Source organism: Myxocyprinus asiaticus, chromosome 42 (genome assembly GCF_019703515.2).
Source record: "Myxocyprinus asiaticus isolate MX2 ecotype Aquarium Trade chromosome 42, UBuf_Myxa_2, whole genome shotgun sequence".
Taxonomy (NCBI): domain Eukaryota; kingdom Metazoa; phylum Chordata; class Actinopteri; order Cypriniformes; family Catostomidae; genus Myxocyprinus; species Myxocyprinus asiaticus.
Window position 1 is genome coordinate 19576587 of NC_059385.1, and position 21370 is coordinate 19597956.

Here is a 21370-nt window from a genome sequence, read left to right on the forward strand (position 1 = left end):
AGGAAGTCTTCCATTCATCCCCTTCTCTGATACGAATGAGGTTATAGGCACTTCGAAGATCTAGTTTCGTGAAGATACGTGCCTCACGGAGTTGTTCTAGTGCTGAAGGGATGAGAGGAAGTGGATATCTGTTCTTTATTGTGATTGTATTGAGACCTCTGTAAACAATGCATGGTCTTAGTCCGCCATCTTTTTTCTCCACAAAGAAAAACCCTGCCGCTGCTGGAGATGTAGAGTCTCAGGACGTGACAAGGGGTAATTTTGCTTTTGGGAGGTGCAGAATTCAGGAGAAGTTCAATGGCAGTAATGAGACCATTTACTGAGTTCACCTTGATTCCAGGAAATGCTAGGGTCATGGATAGCTAGCCATGGATGGCCGAGAATTATCTGGTTCTTGGGAGAAGAGATAACGTAGAGCGAGATCTTCTCAGTGTGAAATAGTCCAACTTGTAGAGTGATTGCGACAGTTTGTTGTGTTATGCCCTGTCCTATGGGTTTGTTGTCGACTGCTGTAATATTAACTGAAGGGATGCATGGCATTGTAGGGATTTTGAGTTCCTGAACGAGATCATTGTGGATTAAATTGACTGCAGCCCCTGAATCCACTAGCGCTGAAACATAGTGTCGTATTAGAAACCTCAATGGAGACAGATAGAGTGAAATTATGACGAAGGTGAGAGAGTATTCATTACTCACCCTTTTCTTTAAGGTGCTGTTGACTTTGTTGGGGCAGGTATTGATGTGATGGTTGGGTTGACCACAGTAAAAGCATAGATGTTCCTGTAGACGACGATGTCGTTCTTCTAGTGAAACTCTAGTATAGCCGATTTGCATGGGTTCTGTGGACTGAGGCATAGAGGAAGCAGCATCTTGTGTGGAAACAGAAGCCATTTTGGGTTGTTTGGAGCGGGGGTTATTACGAATTAGGTTATCCAATTTAATAGCCATGGTGATAAACTGTGATAAGTTTGTGGTCTCATTCTTGCATGCTAACTCTGCTTGTAGTTCATGGTTAAGTCCCTCTCGAAACACTGTTTTTAGTGCCACATCATTCCACCCACTCTGAGCTGCTAGCGTTCTGAATTGGATGGCGTACTCTGCTGCTGATCGATTGCCTTGGCATATGTGCAACAGCTGTACTGAAATATCCTGCCCTCCCGCAGGATACTGAAAGACATCTTGAATTTGCTGAGCAAAATAGTCAAAAGAGGTTTGTATCTGATTATCATTGTCCCACACAGCCGATGCTCAATCCAGCACTTTATCAGTGAGCAGAGTCATCATAAATGAACATTTAACAGTGTCTTGATGAAACGCTTCTGGTTGATTAGAAAAGTAAATTCTACATTGACGTAGAAAGCCTCGGCATTTATCAGCAGTACCATCAAATTTATCAGGGTAGCACAAATCTTACCAACTCAGCTCTGGTTGACGGGAGCGACTGAATGTACTGGGTTAGATGTTCGTTGGCTGCTCGTAGGTTGGTGAGTTGGCCTTGAAACCCTTGTAGCATCTCACTCTGGTATGCGTAGGCTGCCTGGAGCTGTGATACTTCTGCTGGATTCATTTCAGGTGAAGTATTCTGTAATGAACTCAGGCTTGGTGGTGGGTTTGAATTCATTTGCAGAAGTTTAATATCCAAATCAACAAGCAAAGGGATGGTCAAAAAATACAGGCAAAAGTCGAAGATCAAAAATAGACAGTCCAAATGGGCAATAAAGACAAAAACAACAATCCAATAAACATGAAGTCCAGTAAACAGGCAAAAGGTCATAACATGAAGCAATCACAATAGCAATAGCAATAGCAATGGAGAAAACGCTCGGTAAGGCAGGTAAGACTGGAAATACTTCGCAAAGTAACAATGGATAGGCATGGCTATTTATACATAGCAAACAGGAAATGACTGTAGAAGAAAATGGAGTGTGATCAGTATTCGGGTGAGGGCTCCCTCTGGTGGCTGGAGGAAGCAGATGTTACACCCTCAGAGTGGAGGGTAATTGTCTTTGAAGGAGATAGGGCATAAGGACCATAACCTCTGATTGGAACACACTCACAAGAGTTAGATGCGATGCAAGTGTCTTGTTTTTATATTTTATGCAGCCATTTTACAGAGGTTTCTTGGGATGAACATCATGAGTAAGTTTTTTTTTGCTCTTTCTATTTAATGTAGTGTGATTCAAAACATTAATATGTTGTAATGTTTTATTCGCTTGTTTCTGATTCATCTTCATGACTTCACTTGCTTAAATGACTGGCGTCCTGTTGCTCTGACCCCCATCATCAGCAAATGCTTTGAGAGACTAATCAGAGATTACATCTGCTCTGTGCTGCCTCCATCACTGGACCCATTACAGTTTGCTTACCGCAACAACTGCTCCACTGATGATGCCATTGCATCCACAATGCACACTGCTCTCTCCCACCTGGAAAAAAAGAACACTTATGTGAGAATGTTGTTTGTAGACTACAGCTCAGCATTTAACACCATAGTGCCCTCCAAGCTTGATGAGAAACTCAGGGCTCTGGGCTTAAAAAGCTCGCTGTGCTGGACTTCCTGTCGAGCAGATGCCAGGTGGTTAGAATGGGCAGCAACATCTCCTCATCACTGACCCTCAACACTGGAGCCCCACAGGGCTGTGTTCTCAGCACACTCCTGTATTCTCTGTACACACATGACTGTGTGGCAACACACAGCTCCAATGCCATCATTAAGTTTGCTGATGTTACGATGGTGGTAGGTCTGATCACTGACAATGATGAAACAGCCTACAGAGAGGAGGTGCACACTCTGACACACTGGTGTCAGGAGCACAACCTCTCCCTCAACGTCAGTAAGACAAAGGAGCTTGTGGTGGTTCAGAAGAAGAGAACACAGCCCCATCACCATCAATGGAGCACCGGTGGAGAAAGTCAGCAGCTTCAAGTTCCTGGGTGTCCACATCACTGAGGAACTCACATGGTCCGTCCACACTGAGGCCGTTGTGAAGAAGGCTCGTCAGCGCCTCTTCTTCCTGAGATGGCTGAGGAAGTTTGGATTGAACCACCACATCCTCACATGGTTCTACATCTGCACTGTAGAGAGCATCCTGACTGGCTGCATCTCCGCCTGGTACAGCAATAGCACAGCCCACAACCGCAAAGCCCTGCAAAGGGTGGTGCGAACTGCCAGACACATCATCGGAGGTGAGCTTCCCTCCCTCCAGGACATATATACCAGGCGGTGTGTGAAAAAAGCTTGGAGGATCATCAGAGACTCCAGCCACCCGAGCCATGGGCTGCTCTCACTACTACCATCAGGCAGGTGGTATCACAGCATCAGGATCCGCACCAGCCGACTTCATGACAGCTTCTTCCCCCAAGCAATCAGACTTTTGAACTCTTGATCTCTCATGATCAAATACCTCAGCACTGCACTTTGTTACTCTTATTATCTTACACCGGACTGTCATAAATTATATTCTCTCTTAATAACGCACTGGCAACTTACTATCAACCAACAGCCTGATTGTCAATACAGTACAATACAACCTACTGTATATTTTATATATACTATATATACTATTTTTATTGTATAATGTGTATTCTATATTTTGTGTATTGTATACTGTACATTGTATGTTATTATTTGTATATTGTGTTGTGTATAATTATGTGTATATTAGATTTTAAATTGTGTTGTGTAAATCTGATGTTTATTTTAAATTGGTATATATCTCATCACTATCACGACTACTATGTTGCTCGGAACTGCACCCAAGAATTTCACACACTATTGCACTTGTGTATATGGTTGTGTGACAATAAAAGTGATTTGATTTGATTTGATTGACTTGCACAACAGCTCCTGCCTCGTCATTAGTAAAGTCTGCGATGCGCTGTTTTTGTTTGTAATGGGGTCAGTTTGATCATTGTTCGAATCTCAAGTCAGTGGAAAAGCAGCCGAACTAGGTTGAGATCGCTCAGTTTCTGTACAGTTTCACTCTCCAACAGCATAGCAGCATGGTGAACAGAGAAATGTGTGTGTATGTGTATGACAGCGCTAGTTGGCTATTTAAAAAAATGGCACGAGCCATTCAACAAGTCCCGCCCCAACTTCATGTTTCAGTAGGAAATACGGCAACAGTGTAAAGAAGCTGTGCTTTTCAAGGCACTACATGGGGACTATTAGAAAAAACACCGGCTCATAAGAGTCATTCGTTCGTGAATCGCATTACACTGGTCATGTGGTGTGTCATGCAGCTCGTAAGAATCACCTGTATGGGAATTGGACAATACTGGTTGAGCTGTTTGTTTTGCGCTGTGGATTCATTAGTGGGGCAACACTGCCACTGAATAGCACAGCAAGAAACACTGTCAGTGAGTATTTTATTATGGTGTTCCATCCACATTGGTGAAAAAATGCGTGTTTAACAATTGTTAATGGAACCGAAAGTCATGAAACTCATTCAGTTCTAGTTTTTCAAATAAATAAATAATTAAAAATAAAGAATAAGAACAGCTTCTTGGTTCCCAAACCTAAATAGTACCATGCAATATATAAAATACCATTGTATTGTTAGAGATTATGTTTGGTGGCCTTCGTTTTTTGGACACTACCATACCATGGTAAAACCACTGTATTCTTTGAAGTACCTTAAAGTATTAAGTACCATGGTATATGAGTATGTTAATCAAATAGTTCCATGCCATATTTCAAAATACCCTGGTATTGTTGTAGACGTGGCCTTGTGGGTAGTCCTGTTGTGTGTTGACCTAAGTTTGAGTTTGGTTCTTGTCATTTGCTGATCATGTCATCTTCAAACTGTTCTTTCCTGTCACACAATGTAACCTGTTAAATAAAAGGTAAAAGCCCATAAAAAATAATAATACCATTGTTTTACAGCCTCAAACTATAGCACTGCCACAGGACTTTTTGTTAGGAAAGTAGCACTTGATTGTAAATTTTTTGACTTTTTGCAAGTCTGAAGTTGATGGAGTTGGCTGGGGATAGCTAAATCTGTCAAAAATTATCTCTAAGCTCCAAAACCGACTCTATCTTATGCACCTACTACACTTTTCATTCAATTCTCTTTCTTCCTCTTTCACCCTCAGGGGGGAAATGAACCTGATCTCTGGCACCCAGTCTTGTTAGATGAATGTTGGGCACATGAGGAGAGGGTGTATGAGCAAGAGCCAAAAGGAACAGGTGAAACAGAGCCATGCTTGTTCCGGAGACGTTGGCCATTCCTGTAAGCGTATATGTGAACCTGGAGAAAAGGGGAGGGCTGTAATTTAGCTCAGGGTCCGGGACAGCCTGGATGGGTCCCATCCATCTTCCAAAGCAATTACGCATTGACTCTCCCCATTGGAGGAGGGGGGACGTCGGCCTCTCCATGGCTTTATAAATCACCACTCACTACAAGTAGCTGGGCAGAGGGAGAGAGATGAGAGCTTTAGCATTGTGTTTTTATGCTTGAAGAAAAAAAAAAACTCTGCAACCACTGACATGCCATATAGAACATATCCTTTTTGTTGCTTACCCTTGTAGAGCAAGGCTAGTTTATGGAGAGTGAAGATGATGTATTTCAAAAGAGATAAACAGGGACAAATGATAAACTACTCAAAAAAAAAAAAAAAACAAGCCTAAGCTGGTTTGCTGGTCTTAGCTGGACTTTCAGTGTGGTCAGGCTGGTCTGTTTTGCTAGTTTTAGAGCGGTTGTAAGAACTTGTAAGACCAGCTAGACCAGCTGAAGACCATCTTGGACAGGATGGGCAACAAACTAGACTAGGTTAAACCAGCTCAGACCACAAAACCAGCTTAGGCTAGTTTAAAGATATAGTTTACACAAAAAATAAAATTCTGTCATAATTTACGCACCCTTATGTTGTGCCAAACCAATATGACTTTCTTTCTTATGCAGAACACAAATGCAGAAATTTTAGTCAATATCCTGGTCCATCGTTTCAATACAATGGCAGTATATACAGTTGAAGTCAGAAGTTTACATACACCTTAGCCAAATACATTTAAACTCAGTTTTTCTCAATTCCTGACATTTAATCGTAGAAAACATTCGCTGTCATAGGTTAGTTAGGATCACTACTTTATTTTAAGAATGTGAAATGTCAGAGTAATAGTAGAGAGAATTATTTATTTCAGCTTTAATATCTTTCATCACATTCCCAGTGGGTCAGAAGTTTACATACACTTTGTTAGTGTTTGGTAGCATTGCCTTTATATTGTTTAGCTTGGGTCAAACATTTTGGGTAGTCTTCCACAAGCTTCTCACAATAAGTTGCTGGAATTTCTACCCATTCCTCTAGACAGAACTGGTGTAACTAAGTCAGGTTTGTAGGCCTCCTTGCTCGCACATGCTTTTTCAGTTCTGCCCACAAATTTTCTATCGGACTGAGGTCAGGGCTTTGTGATGGCCACTCCAATACCTTGACTTTGTTGTCCTTAAGCCATTTTGCCACAACTTTGGAGGTATGCTTGGGGTCATTGTCCATTTGGAAGACCCATTTGCGACCGAGCTTTAACTTCCTGGCTGATGTCTTGAGATGTTTCTTCAATATATCCACATAATTTTACTTCCTAATGATGCCATCTATTTTGTGAAGTGCACCAGTCCCTCCAGCAGCAGAGCACCCCACCCCACAACATGATGCTGCCACCCCCATGCTTCACGGTTGGGATGGTGTTCTTCGGCTTGCAAGCCTCACCCTTTTTCCTCCAAACATAACGATGGTCACTATGGCCAAACAGTTCAATTTTTGTTTCATTAGACCAGAGGACATTTCTCCAAAAAATAAGATCTTTGTCCCCATGTGCACTTGCAAACTGTAGTCTGGCTTTTTTATGGCAGTTTTGGAGCAGTGGCTTCTTCTTTGCTGAGTAGCCTGTCAGGTTATGTCAATATAGGACTCGTTTTACTGTGGATATAGATACTCGTCTACCTGTTTCCTCCAGCATATTCACAAAGTCCTTTGCTAATGTTCTGGGATTGATTTCCACTTTTCACACCAAACTATGTTCATCTCTAGGAGACAGTTTTAATGACTTCAATCTAAGTGTACGTAAACTTCTGACTTCAACTGCATGACACTTTAAAGCTTTAAAAGATTTTTTGGTTAAAAATGAACAAATTGCCATTATTAATTAAGTACATAAATGATCAGTGTTCAAAACAATGCACTTACCCCGATTCATTTTTGTAAGCCTATAAAAATAATTTGTATTTTAAGCTATCGGGTCGGATTTGGCAGGAAATCGCTGGCTTATGTCGTTCCTCTTTGCGTCATGACGTCATGTCTGTAAACAGGAAAGAAGTGCCGGCTGTCATGTGTTCCAGCTGAGGACGCTGTTCGGTTCAGCCAGTCACAGTAACACAGTTCAGGATGAAATTGCTGCAGTCTGGATGGATGTTTATCTGTTATCTATTTTACCTGCTATAATGCTTGGAATTGGATACAGTATGTTGTCTGGTTGGGGTAATGCTTTTATAAGTCGAACATTACCCGTGTGTTTACTGATCGCGATCCGTTATCGGGGTAAGTTACTGTGTGTGTTTACTAATACGTATGACTTCTGAAATTGACTTGTACATAATATTTTACTGTTTAATAAAGTATGTTTTATCTCCATTATTGCTCGTTTTATGCTTTTACTTTACAGTGTTATTAGGCCTACAGTTTCACTTGCTTTATCAACTGCCGTGTTCATTTTTTCATTTTAGTCACAGTTTTAGTCTTTCGAAGAAAAAAATTCCTTTAAAAATAGTAAATATATCATCATGTTATATTCATTAATTTCAGTCAGTTTTACAAAAAAGGCATACAATTTTAGTCAATGAAAATAATATATTTTACTTGATGATGATGTGCAAAATGGACAAAAAAGTCCTGTCAAACTGTAACAGACCAAACTTTAATCAAATATTCAAATATTTTGAAAAAAAATTATAAACAAAATGATCATGTAAACATGTATCAAACATACAGTATAAATGTACATAGGCCTACTGTCCTTGTTGTGGAAAACCTGAGCTCCTGAAATGAGACTGCAGTATTAGCTACTTTTTAGAAGTTAGCCTACTGTACTCTGTATTCTTCATGCTTTAGAGACTTATTAATTTTCCATGAAATGATTTACACTGAAAACCCTAATAAGTTCATTGCACTCATTTGATTGAGTAAACTCATTCCCTCAATTCCACTGAGTAATGGGGTCTCCCAAAACTTGAGTATTTAAGTTCAATTAACTTGGTTTTCAAGTAGAGTGAACTTAACTATCTGAGTTAACTACATGCAAGTAGACTTAACTCAGATTTGAATTTAAATATTGTTGTTTCTGCTGGTGTGCATTTTAACTGAATTGATTCAATTTTAGATCAAACAATAGCACAGCTCAGATAAAGATGAACTGTAAGTAATTTTCAGAAAATCTTGACGTCTGTTGCACATTCATCAGCATTGTTTTGAGTGCTAAAGAATGCAAGTTCCCGCATAAACACGCAAGCCAATGTAAGCAAGCTTCTCTCAAAGCGCTCATTACAAGGAAAAAGGCTTTTTACACCAAAACCTATTGTATACCTTCAGAAGACTTCATAATAGGATGCACGAGTTGCATGGACTACTTTTATGATATTTCTGGGTCCTATTTTAAGCTTTAAAGTGAGTCACTATCAGTATATAATATATAGTACTATAGTAAAATTTCTCTGTTTGTTTTCCACATAAAAAAGAAAGTCATATGTTTGGTACAACACAAGGGTGAGTAAATTATGACGGGTGAACTGTTCCTTTAAATAGTTTTTTTTTTTCTCTACCAGGGAAGTAGGTTATCACCAAATAATATCACCAAAAATTGAGGGCCAACAAAAAAAGACATGCATTAATTCACTGTACAGGGCCATCAGTTTCCCGCTCAGTGAACTGTGGCGATGTGCTTCTGTCACACACTTGCCTTTAGGGAATGTTTGGCCATTTTCTCAGCCATGTTGCCTTTCAACACAGTTACCACAAACACAACGAGAGTCAAGTTCTCAGTCGTCCTGTCTATCTCTGTCCCTCTCCAGACAGAGTGATTGGTGGCACTGGTCCCAGCTGGGCTGGCATATTGATTGGGGGTCGTGAGGTTGGCCCAGCTCGATTTGTTTCCCTCAGAGACAGGACTGTCAGTCAGGCATGCTGTACGCCTGATTTAATGGCAGCAGCTATGAGAGTGATTGAAGTACATGGGTGATCCCTCTGCTAACATGGTGATATGTTATCAGCCTTTTGGGACTTCGGCTATTCTGTCGTTCCCGTTCAGAATTATGGGTAGTGAGAGATTATAGGAAAAAAAGAAAATAAATCCTATAGTAAAGAGGGATTCTGGTCATTAAATCAAGAAATAGAGTCAAGGAAACAAGCAAAAGATATAAGGTACTTAGGTTCTGAATAGACTTATTCTTCATTGCCAAAGATTTTAGCTTATGTCATTCATGAACTATAAATGTGACTGGAAAAAAAAGGAATGCTGTACTCTATGTGACGGCTTTGTTGTTTTACAGCAAGCAAACACAAATTTGGCAGCAAAACAAACTAGGCAGCTTCATTTAATTTCTGGATCTGGCCCACCATCAACATGTTCCCACTCTAAATCTGTCGCTGTCCACAAGGAAGAGGTGCTGAAAACTCTACAGGCCATGCTGGCCAGCGCTTCTTCCTCAACCGACAGCAGCAGAACCCAAATTTATGCTACTTATTTCCAGGGTGTTTCTGCCACCAAATCATTTTGAATGACTTGTCTAGTGCAGGCTATAATTTCCGCAACATTTAGATGCATTCGTGCAAGACACTCTCAACTGAAACGTGTAAAGCAAAAATGCACAATCACATTGCTGCATGCGTCACTTAACCTTTATTGTATCATGTAATAGTAATTTTAATGATTCTTGCACACCACTGAATGATGTTCAGGTACTGGACAATTACACCGTGAATTGTAGCGGGCTGTTAAAAATAACCCAGAGTCTACAAGGCGCATTAACACTTTACTGAATACAAATTTATGGAGCCATTAGGTCTACTGCCTGATTTAAAGGTCAAACGAGACGTAATGCAGTTCAATTTCAAATTGCTCAACATCAACACCAGAGTGTATTCGAGAGCTCTCTGTTTTCTAGATTTAATTTCTCTAATCAGTTTAAATGGACAATTTTAGCATACAATATCATCTGAAAGAATACATAAATAATATTGCGTGACGAACTGCAGCGCATACAGAATAACACATTGCATTCTGAAAATCTGCACTGGAGTGCAAGAGTCACTGATGTGCATTCAGAATGCATCAATCGATCAGTTGCTGACTGAGTATGAATGACTCAACCATCAACCCAATCAATAGCTAGTATTCATTATAAATTCAGACTCATATTGGTGCTATTCTTCATACTTACATTAACACAGGAGATATTAACACAAGCTGCGTGATGACAGCCATGATCAGAAGTACTGTAGTTATTCAAGCTGGTGTGGTCTGTTAAGTGAAACGCCAACACATTGACAAAATGTTTAGCATAATGTTAATCACCACAAAAATTAATTTCAACTCTGCCTTTTCTTAAAAAAAATAAAAAAAATATCAAGGTTACAGTGAAGCACTTTAAGTGACAATTTTTGGAGGGTTTAAAGACAGAAATGTGAAGCTTGTAATTTTATAAACACACATTCATTCTGCTGTAAACAATTTTGTATTATTTGAGTGGTAAAGTTGTTTAAGTTGTCATTTTTGCAGCAGACTACTATTTTATGCAGATGAACTTCTAGTTAATTGTCACCGCCGTTACCTCTTCATGGCAATGAAGTTGTAAAATTGGATACAAGTTTACACAGAAAAGGTTAGCAAGCAATTTTTTCACACTAAAATCTTGTTAACATGCATATTATGTTTTGTAGCTGTACTTCTGAAACACTACAGTAAGTATTATAACATTTACAAGTTGGCCCCATTCACTTCCACTTCCAAGTGTCTCAGTGCAACACATATTGCTTTTTTTATTTAATTTTTTAAGAAAAAGAGAGGCAAGTTGAAATTCATTTTTGTGGTAATCAACAATATGCCACAAATGTTGTTGATTGAGCTTAACTTAAGTCAGGTTGATTCACAGTTTATTAATATTTTTAATATCAAACCAGTCAATTTACATACAATAGATGTTACCACATGAAGATCTTCTACATGATCAACATACTGATCTATTGCTATGAAGCACATCTTTAGTTTAACATTCTTTTAATGTACACTGTAAAAGATAGTAACATGCAACTGTTACATGACAAAATTTATTTCTACTAGGACTGTAGATTTAACATGTTAATTTAATTATTTACACCAAAATAACATGTTACATGTTAATTCTGTGGGCATGATTAATGTTAATTCTGTGATAAAAGTATGGATTTTCCTATCATACTAGCAATTGAAGCAATCTGTTTTTACGAGCCGCGTCAATAGGTGCCAGCTCAACAAAACCTCACAGGCAGCACAGCCACAGAACGAGAACGGCTTACTTAAAGGCTAATTTATACTTACTGGGCAAACAGACTTTGTTTAGTTCACCTACAAATGATAACGAAATGCAGTGACGTTTGTTTTCTGCCAAGGTGTTAGTTTGGTGAGATTTCTCCTGTAAGCGCACGTCTCTGAAATTCTTGACCCAAGAGAACTCGGCTGGTCGAAGAGCGTTGATGATTGGTTAAAACTATTTGTGGGTTTGGTTTGGACGTGATGCTTTTTACTTACAATCACGCGTGCCAGCTGAGGAGTTGTTACCTAAGTTAATGTTGTTAAAACGAATAAATTTGAAGTCCGTCTCTCAGAGATTGTGTGGAAGTATACTTTTTTACATGATTTGCAACACAAACTCTACAAACTCAGCACGGCCACGACAAATGAGTAGAGAGAGATTTGAGTTTTTAAAAGTGAAAGGGGCCGTGACAAGTTTAATAAAGCAAAGAAGCAACACAGTGCTAAAAGTGGCGGTCCAAGGAGAGAATAACCTGCAATAATGGCCTTACTTGTGGCTGGAACAGTATGTTAAACACCGTGACATCACCCTAAACTAACTAATTTTAAAACGATGTCGCATCGTAGTATAAATGGTGGATTCATTCGCCAAGGGTGCTTTAGTTCATTCAGGAGAAAAAAGTTCCTTGGAATACCTTCTTCCAATGTATAAACCAGGCTTTAGGAGGAAGCGCAACAGAATATAGGAATCTTGAGATGTAATTTTCAAAGTTTCCACTACATTTAACTTGACACAGTGTCCTAAAAATGTGGCATTTGTGACGCTGAATACCAGTGAGACTCTACAAACTCATCCGTCGGCATGCACGTGTGTGTATAGCCACAATTAAAAATAGCGCAGACAGAACATAAGAACGCATCCTGGCTGTGAGAACTGGACACAATGATGAACTCAATGCAAAACAGGTTGCTTGAACTGTATGCTTGTTTAATGGAATTAGATTAAAACAAACAATATATTGAGTTCCTAAGCTCCTTTTTGTCCAATCAATGCTTTATTCATCTGCCACAAAAATGCTATTTATTTCATACTGAATTTCAATCCATATGATATATTAATTTTAGGCCCTACATATTATATTTATAAATATTTCAATTATAATGGATTATATATGAATTTTCTTTATTTGGTGGCATTTCTCAGCAAATAATGATGAATGCAATTAATTTTACTAATTTATCGGCATGTCGTAATTAATTCGTTCAAAATTTTTAAGCGATTGACAGCCCTAAGTTGATGCAACCCTTAAAAATTACTGGTTGTAACCCCATGTGTTGATTTAGTCATATTATATCATATTTAGGACTTGAATAAAACCAGTTTATTTAGATGTTTCCACATGCAGAACATTTTTATGTTACCTGACAATTTTATTTTATTTATTTATTTTTTTGCAGTGTAGTACTTAGGTTGATGACGAATGATGACGTATTTTGTACCAAAACAGAGCACAGTGTGAAAGCTAGACAGAAGTTGTCAGGACAAATTAACTCTAAGCAAAGGCTATGATTTGCATTTTTGGCACACATTATATCCCCCAAAATGCTACAGGAGTTACAGAAATAGAAATGGGGGCTTTCATTTCCATATTTTTACGTTTGATCGAGTCCAAACCTGAGTTTGATTGCCTTGCCTCCCTGCACTTAACAAATAGAGGGCCTGACATGTAGGTCCAGGACTCAACCAACAAAAGCAACTAATCTCTCAAAGGCAGGTGGGACAGAACTTTAAACTTTAGGCCATTGATGAGATGGGGGGGGGGGGGGCGGTTCTGCGAGGGTGATAAGACAATCAACATTCAGAATGGAGAGAGGAAGCGTGAGGAGGAATTTTGGGAATGCTCAATGATGTGATTACACTGGGCAGCACTCGACTATGTTTAACACTCAAGGGCGAGAGGGTCCACACTAAAACTTGAGATCAATACGCAATTTTACAATCATCACCTCATCCATAATTGGCTTGAAATGAACCCGCAGAATGTCAATATCAGTTCGAGAGTGCCACCGTTCACTCAAGTCTTCTTGTACCGGCAGATGAGTCATTAAACACACACACTTGATAAACTCCCACCATTCAACATAATTTTTATTGGTGCATTTTCCACTCTAAAAAGCTGCTGCAATAAAGGCAGATGCTCACCTTCGGGGCAACTTACTGTGCTTGAAATAGGACACATTTTACATTCTGTAATTAATTCGTAATGCTTTATTTATACCATTAGGGTAAGATAATGAAGGATGGCATCACACTTAAAGTGCAAAGAAGCTTTGCTAACCCTAAGACCTTAAAATAAAGAATTACAATAAAATGAAGGAATGCCTAAAAAGAGACAGCAGACCAAAGGACCCTTTTCACAGACTTTGATGAAGCGTTTCTGTCTTATTTAGCAGCGAAAAATCTAGCATATATTAAAAAAATAAAAAAATAAAAAATATATATATATATATATATATATATATATATATATATATATATTTTTTTTTTTTTTATTTATTTATTTTTTTATTATGTAGTGAAAATGTATAACATTATTCTTTGTGTTAATGTCAGCACTGCTTTGGTGGGTTTCAAATACAGCTGCTGATGGACTGACCATAAATTAGCCATTTTTTCTTTTTATCTGACTGCTGTAATCGACCTCTATTTTTTTCCCTTTTAAGAAAGTTGTGGAAACGTAATAGTGGATTTTTTCTTTTGCTGTCAGAGCAAATGGGAAAGCAAAAATAATATTTGCTGTGGCCTCCCATTCACTGCTACAGAAGTTTACCCTGTTATAGTTTACTATAGTAATGTGAAAAGGGGTCTTCTGATAAATCTGATTGCCTGCGTATATGTTTCCTGTCACTGGTGTTTGTTTGGAGTTTTTCCAGGGCTAATGAAGCTCTATCACTCTTCTAAAGCGATCTGGGTTTCCAAACAAATGAATAATTAAATACAGTTTTCAGAACGGCATGGCAAAACTGCATTAGTTTTTTTTCTTTCCAAGTAGTATGAATAATATTTTCTCCCCAAAATGATCATTTCACGTTTCATTTGAAAATGCAGTTTTTCCCCAAAAAACACAGGGTGAACTGTGAACTTTTATTCTTCTTGTCCTTTTTCATCTTTTTCTCACAGGTCCTTTCAGATTTAGGCTGAGCATTGAAGATTGAGGGAGTGTCAAGGGAACATTAAAGCTCAGCACCATCCTGAAAAATATCTTACTGAGGGATTACAGGGTTCTTTTAGACCTGAGCAAAACTCACGATGAGTGGACGCTCTGGCCTTTTCATTGCTCTTCAAGACAGACCATGGATGTGGCATTTAGCATGTCTATCTGTGGATTCCAGGTTGTAAAGAAGAGGAATTATCTGAGAAAGCTGTAAAGTCACCATTCTCACTAAATACTTCTTTAGAGCTTCAAAATGTCTCTGCATTTACTCATGACAGGCAGGAAACCTGACTCAGCAGTAGGTATCTATGCAACAGAGGTGTGCAACACAAATGTAACTTTCTCGGGTAACTTTAAAAAATTGTGTTTTGTGTGGTAAAATCTAAATGAACTGACTTTAAGTCAAAATTACTATTAATATGGCTAAATAGAGCTGAATACAGCATAGATCCTTAAAGGAAAAATTCAGACAAAAATGATAATTCCATTATTATTTACTCACCTTCATTTTTTTCCAAACCCATATGGATTTATTTCTTGCATGGAACATTAAAGGAGATGATAGAGAGACAGTCACCATTCACTTTTATTACATCTTTCCTTGCAGTGAAGGTGAAGGTGACTAAAGCTATCATTCTGCTTGACATTTCCTCTTGTGTTCCATAGAAAAAATAAAAGTAATACAGGTTTGGAACAACATGAGGGTGAGTACATGACAGAATTGTCACTTTTGTGTGAACTAAACCTTTAAGGTAACAATTGATTGTTACCAATTTTTACAGTGAAGGTGCACCCTCCCAGTGAAGGTAATCTCCCCTCAGCTCATGAGGGGAGATTACGATGGCACACAAGCTTTATTAAGAGACTTGGTGTATGTACTGCTCAGAACACTGGCAGGACTCTGTCGAACAGGGTGCACACTGTGGTACACATATCATGTGTGGAGGCTGAAATATAGATCTAGACGGGAGGAGGTTGTCAGGATCAGCCAATGATTCATTGCTTTTGGCAATGCTGTCTACAGTGAATGGATCATGCTGCACATGCTGGTACAGAGATAATGGCACACAGATGTCTGAGCACATCAGGCCACATAGTCCAACAATTGCAACTTTACTACAACATACAGTACCAGAGTCCAGCAAGCGTTTACTACAACCAGGCATTAATGCAAAACTCAACTGTTGCTAACTCAATGATCATGGCTTCTTAAAAAGAGGTAAAAAAAAAAAGGATTGCATGTCACTTTGAGACAGATTGTTAATAATGCCTGCTTATGTGAGACCAACTCAGTCTCATGACAAACCGTAATAAAAATCATATGAGTTGGTTTGTACAAAAAAGTACGACCTTTACTCCTATATAAACCAACGAACAATGTTATTACCATTTTACCTAAGTTTAACCCCTAAACATAACCCTGATTATCAGAAAATGACTGCAGGAAAGAAAACCATTGGGATTTTGAACAAGTGTTCTTATGATTTTTAACCCAAACCCCAACACTAAACCTAACCACAAAGTCTAACCCCTTGCCCAAACCATTTAACCATATTTTTAATAGGAAAATAACTTTAATTTACCACAGTAGAAAGAAAACATCAGGGTTTGGAATGAAACAAGGGGAGCGTTAAGGTTATTGGCATACATCTGTCATTTGTATTTCATATATGGAATGAGTAACCCAATTTTTTTCACTGACATTTCTTTTCAGAAAGTAAAGTGTTGTATAGGAGGCTAGCTCAAATTTGATACCTGTATTGTAACTATTTTAAATTATGTTTGTTGACTGGTGGGTCCCTATGAGTGGAAAGGTTGTCCCTTTTTGTACGAGCCAAGTCGTATAATATCATACAACTGCGACAGCGATAAAATGTTGAGTAAAAATTGCATTTTAGCACAAGAGACAACTTTACTAATATCACATTTATAAGACCACTGTAAAAAAAAAAAAAAAAAAAAAAAATAATTATCAGGTAACCTCAAATGTGTTTCATGTGGTAACATCTAAATTAACTGGTTTTATTCAATCTTACTAAAACAACCTGACAAATTAGGTTACAGCAACTACTAGTCATTATTATGGGTTAGATAAAGTAGAAATAGATTCTTGTAGGTTAACTTTTTTTCAGTGTAGGCAGAGGTCAATCTTTCGAGTGAGATGAAAGCTTTCAAATAATTTCTGCATGGGCGCAGACTGGGCTATGAGGCAGTGGGTTTAAAAATGTTGTTGTGCATGTGTGAATGAACAAAAAACTATAGAGGCTTTGACCTTGGCTATTCCTAAGAGGAAAAGAAAGGAAAAGAGGGTGATCATCATCATCATGAATTATTAATATAATTACCCCTGTTTAGCATTAGTCCACTTCTCGCAATACACTGAATCAATAAGACCTCTATTCTTTGTCTCTCTCAAAATTGCAACTGTCCATCATGAACAAGACAATAAAATACTTAAGGACCTTCCTGATTTATTTAGAAAGTCCATTTTAGATGGGCCTACACTAAAACCCATCCCTTCCATTTTTGCCCAGTGCGCTGAGAATTTTAAAGATTAATAAGGCTGCAGTCCATGTGAGTGCTTCCCAAGACGGCATACACACACTAACAACAGGCAGCACAGAAGGGCACATGGAGGAGGTTATATCAAGCGAACACTGCACTTTTCTTAATTATTTACCTGTTTTGAGACCTGGGCCGGCCTGGGAAACGAGCATCTTACATCACAAACACTCCAAACAGCCCTGGGTGTTTGTTGCTCAGCTCACATTAACGAAGGCCTTTTGCCATGACTCCAGGGCATTCCGGCTGTGCTTCATCTATCAACATATTGTAAGACTCATTAAAAGAAGGTCTGACATGGGCATTCAGTTGAAGCACTACAGGAAAGTTCAAATGGAGGTATGAGTTTTTAGAAGCAATCAGACTTTTGAACTCTTGATCTCTCACGATCAATATACATCAGCACTGCACTTTATTAATCTCTTACACTGGACTGTCATAAATTATATTCTCTCTTAACAACACACTGGCAACTGACTATCAACCGACGGTCTGAATGTCAATACAGCACAATACAACCTACTGTATATTTTATGTATACTATTTTTATTGTATACTGTGTATTCTATATTGTGTGTATTGTATAATGTACATTGTATATTATTATTTGTATATTGTGTTGTGTGTAATTGTGTATATAAGATATGTAAATTGTGTTGTGTAAATCTGAGGTTTATTGTAGATTGGTATATGTCTCATCACTGTCATGACTGCTATGTTGCTCGGAACTGCACCTAAGAATTTCACACACTATTGCACTTGTGTATATGGTTGAGTGACAATAAAGGGATTTGATTTGATTTGACTGTGCAGTTGCAGGGAACAGATCAAACAATCAAAGCGAAAATTCAGTGTCAGTTCAAGTCAAAAGATCAGATCGAAGCTCAAATTCCAAAGAATTGTAAACTTGCCTTTTCCTTCTTTAGGAATGGGTCACCAAACAGAAGTCTTGACTTTTTTAAAGGATTACTCTGGGTTCAATAAAAGGTAGGCTTAATTACAGTAATTGTGGCATAATTTTATTAACCACAAAAGTGAATTTCAACTTGTCCCTCTTTTTCTTTAAAAACAAATAAGCAACTAAATATATAAATGGAAATAAAATATTGGTTTGTATTGTAATTATGTGAGAAGAAATATAGCGCTCAACAACTAAAAGCAATCTCCGGTTTGCATTGGAGTTTCGGTAGAAATGTATTTGTCTGACTATTATTGTCTGACTTCTTATTATCCAGCCTATTACAAGGCTACTTGCCAAATAAATACATAAATGTGCATGAAACATTGATTTGAGTTGAAATTATTTAATTAGCTTACTTGTAGAGATTGCGCAATGCTCCGAAAAGCAGGAAAGATGACTCGCATTACCTGTATGAGTGGTCTGATACGTCTTAATCCCCGGATGTGCAGCTGTTACTCAGAGAAATCAGACCTCTACATGGCGCCATTGACCAGTCAGAATCAAGTAGCGCGCCAGTAATAAGCGATTTTATCAAACCAAAATCATGCTAACACGCATATTGTTTACGTCTTGTGGCTATACTTTTGAAACAGTGAGTATTTGAATGTTTACAGATTGGCCCCCTTTCACTTCCATTGCAAGTGCCTCACTGTAACACAAAGTTTTGCTTTTTTTAAGAAAACGAGGGACAAGTCTTAATAACTTTTTGTGTTAATCAACATTTTGCCACAAATACAGTCGATTGAGCTTAACTTGTATTGAACCCGGAAAGTTTTTAGACAGCATAATGGATACAGTAGGTATAACAGTGAAGGCTCCACTCTACACAGACTCATGCTTTTAAACCAACTACCAGTTTGGCTCAATCCATGTGACGGACTGCAGCAGAACTGTGGCAAAGAAAGAGCTTTAAGCAACACGAAGAACTCACCTACTACATCACACAACAAATGCAGAAAGATTTAAAACCACTAAACGATCTCTATCAAGCATTATCGGACATTAAACTGATCAACCACCACTTTTTGGGTGAGGAACAGTTATATTCTCAGCCTTCAGGAGAACAGAGGTCTCCTTGTCTGTGCTCAATTCTGCCATTGACAGAGCACTGCCCAACTACCACAGCATATAAATGTGCCCCTCGCATAGCTGTCTATGGGAGGGATGGCTTCCTATACACCTCATGGTATGGATGCATGGGCATCGTGGATGTGCAATTGGGTAAGGTGGGCTGTCTGGTCACCGTGATCCGCTTTTCTCCATCCTATCTCACACTTACGTAAATGCCATTAAACATTTAACAGGAGGCGGTGGGAAGTCTGTGGATTGCGGATGTTTGCCATCATTCAGGGTGCATTACCATTATCTATCAAGTGCAAAAATAAATCAATCCCCACGTTGCCAGAGGGCCGAGCGATGGATGCAATTAGAGGCGTAAATGGCTTCTCAGCCGGTAAAGACATTGCCAGGCCAAGCGACAGAAACGCGTCGAGATCTCATTTGATCTTCTGATCTAGATCTCTGATGAACGCGTCGTGATTCTCTTTGAAGCAGACGAGACATGCGGACATTGGCCAACTGTGTCAATAATAAAAGCTCTCTGAAAACCAACAGACAACGGCTGTCGTTACTGCCCAACCAAAGCGCATCTTGATTTCACACTTCTTTAGTGAATGTCTAATTAGACAGCGCGTTTCTCAACGGTGCGCAAAGACTGATACTAAAGCGTCCCTCGCGCATCTGCACACAAAAACATGGACCATCATCATTTTAGACAGACGAAACCCGCTTACCACAATTCAAAGTCGATGCCCGGCGTCTCCGCTTCTTTCCCGGGATTATTCAGACTTTAGTGCAGAAGTCGGTGTTTATGCCATCAGTAATTGTTCAGATGTAATTCGTCATGAACGTGTCGCAGGCTCTCGCGTATCAATTCACCTTCCTCGCGTCAGTCCGTTTCCCAAAATAATAGTAATAAAAACAATAATAAAGATAAATACGAACATAGAAGGAAATAATACATACAAAGCAAAAAAATTAAAATAAAATAAACACCTTAAAAGGGGGGTAATAAACACCTCTTAACCCCCCTTCCTACTCCTTTTTTTCCTTTTTTCCCTGACAACACCCCTGTCGCTCCCGACGGCGAGGTTACCACATATTTTATCGCTAAAAAGGCGGGAGGGAAAAGATAAAATAAAACAATAACAGAAACAAATGCGTATAACGCATTAGCGGCTAACTCAGCGCACGAGACACAGGTCCTCTATCGTCATGGCGACTCATATCAGAGTCCGTTCCCTCAGACTGCATCAAAAAACACAAAATAGCAAAAACCATACGGTGGCACGACTTATCATTTACTCTCTCTGTCTCTCTCACTCACAGTCCTCTTCTTTTGTGTTGCTACCGGAGAAAAACAATTGGGATTTTCTTCGTTTCCCTCACTGGTATCTAATCAATCGTATTACTATTAATATTATGATTAAGTCCACTTGCGAACAATAATGATGTCATCTGGGTTTCAGATATCCATTCTTCACTTCAAGCGCAGCTGTCAAGATTCAGGAGTCCTGAATCGCAATGCCCACCTCTCTCCCTCTCTCTCTCTCTCTCTCTCTCTCTCTCTCTCACACACACACACACACACACACACACACACACACACACACACGCACGCACGCGCGCGCGCTCGCGCACATTTAACAGCTACAGCAGATTGATTGCAATTCTTAGCACTACCTCCGGTGGCTGTAGCGTCCCTTACGTTCACGTTTTCACATACTGACGCTTTGTCTGTACTGCATTTACATTCCGTGCTGCTGTTTTGAGTGCTCTCGCCGAGCTCTAATTGATTAATCAAGGTGATTAGGACGTGAATTCACGTGAACCCTCTGAGTGGTCCTCTATGGTGAAACATTTCTCCCAACATGAGGATCTGCATCGGCGTGACGTCAGAAAAACGTAAAGTGATGATACAATCCTCTTTTGATCGTCATCTTGCATATGAGCTCACGAGGACGTGGCAGGTGCACTGTGACCACTAAAGGCTCAAAACTGGTGTGTGTGTGTGTGTGTGTGTGTGTGTGTGGAGAGAGAGAGAGAGAGAGAGAGAGAGAGAGAGAGAGAGAGAGA

General features: G+C 39.0%; 1 protein-coding gene across 3 annotated transcripts in view; it reads right to left on the reverse strand.

Annotated features, from left to right (window-relative positions):
* The window catches only part of nlgn2b (neuroligin 2b), a 128542-nt gene extending 107746 nt beyond the window's left edge, over window positions 1-20796 (reverse strand). For all 3 annotated transcript variants that reach the window (XM_051684383.1, XM_051684382.1, XM_051684381.1), the window contains exon 1: window positions 20029-20796. The gene's annotated coding sequence lies outside the window, so the exon portion shown is untranslated. The remainder of the gene's footprint in view (window positions 1-20028) is intronic.
* Window positions 20797-21370: the final 574 nt, after the last annotated feature.